Genomic DNA, 6,489 nt, shown 5'->3' on the forward strand with positions numbered 1-6,489 from the left:
CATATGTTGGCCCGTGTGCCTTACATACTGTTTTCCAAATGGTTCGTTACGACAGACCGTATGGTTTCACTGCCTCATTAGAAACGCTTAATCACCAATACCACACGTGCGAATGAATTTAGTGTGTGCTGCATCGCACACGATTACATTTTGGAAGGCCTCTGGATCACTGCTCCATATCACCGACGGTTTCTAGGTCATGTGGGAAGGACACCCTATCGCACACACTCACTTTGCGACGGTCCCAAATGCCGTCGCGGAAAGGGGTTAAAAACCGTTTGTATAGCACCGACGCGTACCAGTGGATGGACCTGTTGAGGACTGTGGTGGAGCTGAGGAACTAGTAGATGCTCCTGAAGCAATTGAGAAGCCTGCAGTCCTTTGACATGTGGCAAGATGCAAAGGTGTTGAGGACTTTGCAGCAACAGTTGAGGATTTTGTTGCAACAGTGGGAATTGGAGCTGCCCTTGAAGAGGTTGCCTAAGAAATTTGCTTTGGGGTCTTCAGAATTGGCTGTGAGGGCATTGATGTTGAGGAACTCGGCTTCACAGCTGATTTCTTCGGCAAAGCCTTCCTTGGCTTGCTAGCAGAGGCCTCAGCAGGAGCAGCAGAATCTTCATTGAATTCTTCACTGCTTCTTTTGCTACTTTAGCCAACCTGGCTTGGCGTTTTACCCATTCCTTGGGAAATTCCTCACCGCACCTGATGCTTGAGGGGTCAGCTTCTTGGCCTGGAGCCAATGGAGGTCTGGGACAAGAGGGTTAACAGCGAATTTCTTTATGTGCTTTGGAGTAACATAACGATATTCCCTCCATTCCTTAGCCCATCTTCTTTCAATCCTCTGTATGCGCACTTTGCGCTGATTCTTGTTTTCTTTTCCATGAATTTCCTCATCAGGAGTACAGTACCCAGCATATATGTCATCAGGGATCTCAAAAGCAGTGTTGGACTCTAGTCTCTTTCCTCCCTTCTGAGGTCTTTTACCATCAGCCATTTTCTTCACTTGAGGATTTTGAACAATACGTTTCTGAGGAAGTATGCAATCTATCTTCAAGGAACGCTGAAAATGAGTTAAGTTGATGAGAACCTAGTGATTCAGCAGCAGACATTTTTGTCCTGTGAACAGAGTATATGTGCGAAGAATTTGGAGAGGTCATATGCGTTCTCAGAAATTTTTCAAAAGTACCAAGTTTGAGGAATTGGACCATGGGAGTCTTGAGAAATTTCACTAAGCGTTCTTGACTTAGGTTCCAGAGTTGTATAGATTTGACAATCCTCACAATTGAGGAATCTTGAAGAAAAACATAGCTTAGAGAAACAAATCAAGGTACAGATGCAACTGGGTGTTTAAGGATTGGGAAGTTGAAGAATAAACACCTTTTGAAGATTTTGTGAAAATCATGTGAATCAAAGTAGGGCAGTAAAATCAGATTTTAATTACCCTGGACGAAGAACACAACGAACTGGGAGTGAAGATGGAGAAGTTCATCCGTTCAGATCTCCCCCGCCCTAACTTGGCGGTGAGAGACAGCTACGGCGGCGGCGGAGTGAAGATTTCCGCGGCCGGCGCGAGTACGACGGCGATGAGGTCGAGGCAGTGAAGCTCTTCCTCACTTGCACGATGGAGTGTAGCGGCGGCGCTAGGTCTGAGAGCTCGAGCGAGTAGAGGTCAAGCGGAGTAAATGAAGTATGAGGAAGGTAGGGGGTATTTATAGCCATGGTGAAAAACTGCCCGTCCGAAGAATTTGGACGAACATGCCCCTGACCCTTGCCATCCTAGCGACATGTGTCACCCACGTACAGAGAGGTGGAGATCATGGTAGATCGTGGGTGAGTAGTTTAATCTTATCGTGGGATGCGAAACGGTTTGAGCGGCAAAAGCCAAAAATTCACATATGAAATTTTTAATGTTTCGTTCGCAAATTCTTCAGCTGACAAGGACACAGTGAAGATTTTGAACGGGTTTCAAATAGAACGCATATGAAGAATTTGTGAACAGACTGGGTTGAGTTTAGCATAAATGGGGAACGGGTCCGATCACATTCACTTAAAAGAAAACCAACTTTGAAGAATTAGCAATAAGTGAATGTTGTTAAGGACATGAAAAACTTAAATATATATAGGACTCCTCTTTTATACTCCCAGGAGTATGTACTCCCACCCTATTAAATGGCCTGTCAATGGATAATTAATTAAATAATTAGTAAATTGCGTAGCATGCGCAAACAACCTCCAAGATTGTAGGTAACTGGTGCATGTTATCCAATGGAAAGTCCGATTTGTTTTCCTGTTTGTAAGGGAAATTCTGGATTTGTTACGGAAGTGAGATATCACTTTGAACGCAAGTGGTATATACCCTTTATGTGATTTTTCTAATCTTAGTATATACCCTTTATACCTCTTCAGATTGGGAATGAAGCGTGTAGATATAGGCCTTTTTCATCTACATCATGCTAGCAGTATATACCTCATCTATGTTTTAATATATTTCAAATGGGTGGTGGACGATATATACCCAATGCACATGGAGGACATATACTGTTTTTTTTTTGTGAAGAGGTCTATACTGCCTTTTAAGTAGTGTATGCTGAACTTTTTGAAGGAGTATATAACAACAAAATTCAAGGAGTATGTACTGCCATTTTTTTGAAGGCGTATATACTGCCATTTTTTTTGAAGGAGTATATACTGCCATTTTTTTTGAAGGAGTATATACCAACAAAATACTCAAAGAGTATATACTGCCATTTGTTTAAGAATTATATACTGCATTTTTTGGAAGAGTGTGCTGCAGTTTCTTTCTGAAGAAGTGTATACCAAAAAAAAGTATATATACTGCATCAAAAGGAGTATACATATATGCATTCATCCATTCTGAGAACAATTAGTATATCCATCTGAAATAAAAGGTAAGTTCATGAAAAAAATCAGTTCATATGCATCAGAAGGAGTACATATACATCATCAATTTTTTGCAGGGAACATATACGTCCTCAACAATAAGAAACATGACTCGATTATATGGGTGCAAAGGAAACTGCCAACTGTTTCTCATGCGTACGTACAAGCAAATTAATGTCATGCACACTTATAGGGCATGGAGCCATGGATCAAACAGGCACCATCGGTAGCTAGGAGATCCATGGTGATTCATGTGTTCTTCAATCTGACGTCATATTTCCACGGCGTGTATCAGACTTGGAGAGAGCAGACCCGAGGGAAGGCTACGACACTGCAGCTGCAGATGAGATTGGGCGAGTCGGATCACTCGTCGGGCATGCATGAAACTTCACGATGGCCGCTCCGCCGCACATGGCCGCCGGCGGCGTCGTCGTAATGCATCCAAAGACATACACCCTGCATGTACAAATTAGATCGGATGGCATTACTTCATTGAAGTGCACCTAAATTTAATCGGATGGCATCCCTAATTGTTTACCACAATTTGGAATTAAATTCATACAAACCATGAACACAATAAAAATCCCCAAATCTGAATTTTGGACTATTTGCATGTGGCATATGGGCATGGAAGGCATCCTCATGTTCGATTAACCCTATAAAAATTAGACGAGAAAGAGTTGCCAACCTGTACGAGGAGATACAACCCTGTCGTGCCACAAACCAGATCTATGGTGGTTCTTGGCATAACCTGAAAGAAGGAATAAGAAGATCAGTCTGAGTTAATGAAGCTCTAAGAGAATTGTTGCCGTGAGGAATTTATGTATGGATATGGTAGTGAGACAAATCGATCAGGTACCTGGCATATAATTGGTGGACTTCAAAAGCAGCTACTTGCGGTTGGAGAACTTGGAGCAGGATTCAACATCAACGGAAAAAGAGCCAAGAACATGGCTCCGCTGAAGTGAGTGCACCTCCGATCTTATTTCTCCCATGGCCGCCGTGCCGAAAAACTACCTGGTCAGTCACGTCACCACAATTGGCCTGTGACAAGATGGACCTCCCGATCGAACTGTTCTTGGCCGCCGTCGTCGCCATTGCCGCAGCTGGACGCCAATGAAGCACGAGGAGAGATGGATAAGCGGTCAAATGGATAAGGTGGGCCGACGGCAACATAAAAAGAAACCAAAAAAATCGGAGCAATGACCACAGTTTCGGTTCAGATTCAGCATGTATTTTTTTCTCTAAATAAAGCGAATTAGATAGCACGAGGGAATGAGCGAGCTAGCCACCCGTGCGCAGGAGTATGTACTCCCATTTTCTATATATATATATATATATATATATATATATATATATATATACTATATATAGGCCCCTTCTTTAAATTAGATCGAACGGATGCGGGACGGACTCCTACCAAAGCCTCGCATACTAGCAATTCAAGAGGAATTGGCAGGATTGTTCTTTGAAGAGATCATAGCTAAAACCGGAGTATACCATCAGGAACTGGAATTCAGAGTTGGTAATTAGATATTAGGGACCGTTAGAGATGTTATTTTGTATATATGCGTGAACGTGTACTATATGTAGTAGCGTCAAATAGATATACGAAAACATATTGTTCGACCTAGCACGGAAAAAAAGAGGTCACTTGTCTCTATATTCATGACGATGTCGTGTAACGGTTCCTTCATCGCTATATATATATAGTAGATAGCGTCTAGTTGAATGGAAAACATAAGATAAAAATGAAAACCCTAAATGTAAAAGAATTGAATGATAAACACAAAAAGAAAAGGGGGAAACACAATATGAAACCCATAAACCCTTCAAAACCCTAAACCCCTCCTTAAAAAAAGAAAAACCCCAGCGTCTGGCAGCTACTGACGCGTGGCTGCCTTTTATTCCAGGTAGGTGTTACCAACCGGGACTAAAGGTCCTCCTGCCTGGGCGCCCCACAACGGTCACGTGAAGCTCCTTTAGTCCCAGTTCGTAACACAACCGGGACTAAAAGTGTGGGCCTTTAGTCCCAAATGCTTAGCCCCGGTTGGAGAACCTGGACTAAAGGCCCTTAGGAATCGGGACTAAAGGCCCGTTTCCTACTAGTGTACATTTTGGATTATGTACATTCAGAGGATTTTTAATGTGTGCATCACGCAAAACTTAACTAAAATAGCAACAACATGCAAAACTTACCAAAAAACCAACTTGCAAAATTTACCAAAAACAACAACATGCAAAACTTACTTAAAATGTGCTCCATGCACAAGAATTTCAGTTTGGAAAGGTCGGGTGTGTGCTCATTGTGCTTATATCTGCTTGACGTTTTATTTTGAGTCAATAAAATCATACTCAGGTGATAATGTCAGTCAAATTAAATATGTCCACTCTTCGAAAAATAAACCAAGCAAGGGCAGATCCGTTCATCTCCGCGTTGCTCCCTTGGGGCGACTCGGTAGGCTCTCAACCCTACATAACCGTCGGATCCTCCCCCCTCTCTCTACTAACCTCACCGCGACCGAAGACAGCTAGCAACAAGCCCGCGCGAACGATGGTTGCGGTTGCTCGAACCGTCTCATCGGCTTAACTGGGTGGCAAGGAATAATTCACGTGTTTATCCGATGGCCTTGGTTCGGAAAAGGTTCAACACAAAAGTTGTTCTTTTTGTCAAAACGGATAGATTCCATTTTGGGCATGTCTCCATTCAAGGTCATATGCGGCATGTGGGTCCTAAAACTGCATTGTTGTCTTAGGCCTACCTAAATCCGAGTTCGGTTAATTTTAAAAGGATTTGGAGTTCTTTTCTTGTACGGGAAGTCCATCCACTTCATAAATTGATGAGAGGTGGCGGCCGATTGAACAACACACAACCGATCAATCCATCTACCACTTTTTTTACCTTTTACCTTTATCTTCTCCTTTGTTTTCTTCTATCCATTCTTTGTCCGTTCTTCATGTTGTAGGGTGGTGATCATCGAGCTCCTAGAGGCGATCAGGTCGACCTAGGGGAGCCCCTAGCCGCCGCGTGTCCAGACAGGGTTCCCGCCAGGCGAGTGGGTTTCGGGTCCACAAAAGTGCCCGCCGAGTTTGCTTGTGTACCGCTCTTCCGAGCGGGTCTCAATCGACGTGAGTTGCGGTGCATCACCCCCGACATCAAGGATACACGTTGAAGTGTTCGTGTGCAAACAGAAACTCGGCTCCCCACCATAGTATTTGGCAAAGACCGAACACAGCGCCTTGGTCCTTTTTGGTTCATGGGTGTGCGAGGATATTCCTCTTCCGTTGCGCGTTCCTTGAGCTCCATCAAAGTGCTCCACATGTCATGAGTTGTAAATTGCAAAAATAAGAGGGTATGTCAGACGCCATCGCCAGAAGTTTAATGGATGTTCAAATGATCAAATTTGAGCATCTTTCCTCTAACCTGCAAATGCAATAACTTAACCAGGACACATGTGCTATGATATGCTGTAACCAACTGGCGGATGGCATCAAAGTCCTTGCTGTGATGGGTTGTAGCATCGTCAACTGAGGGAAGATTTAATATACGGACGAGCAAGTCTCCGAGTATATTAGTTGGTAGTTGTC

General features: G+C 43.4%; 1 long non-coding RNA gene across 1 annotated transcript; it reads right to left on the reverse strand.

Annotated features, from left to right (window-relative positions):
• Positions 1-2,918: 2,918 nt before the first annotated feature.
• LOC109748678 (uncharacterized) lies at positions 2,919-4,048 on the reverse strand. The gene is made up of 3 exons (XR_002229418.4): positions 3,761-4,048; positions 3,590-3,652; positions 2,919-3,357 (listed from the first exon to the last, which is right to left on the reverse strand). It is a non-coding gene; the product is annotated as an uncharacterized lncRNA (long non-coding RNA).
• Positions 4,049-6,489: the final 2,441 nt, after the last annotated feature.

The sequence above is a fragment of the Aegilops tauschii genome, chromosome 3 (genome assembly GCF_002575655.3).
Source record: "Aegilops tauschii subsp. strangulata cultivar AL8/78 chromosome 3, Aet v6.0, whole genome shotgun sequence".
NCBI classification, from domain to species: Eukaryota; Viridiplantae; Streptophyta; class Magnoliopsida; order Poales; family Poaceae; genus Aegilops; species Aegilops tauschii.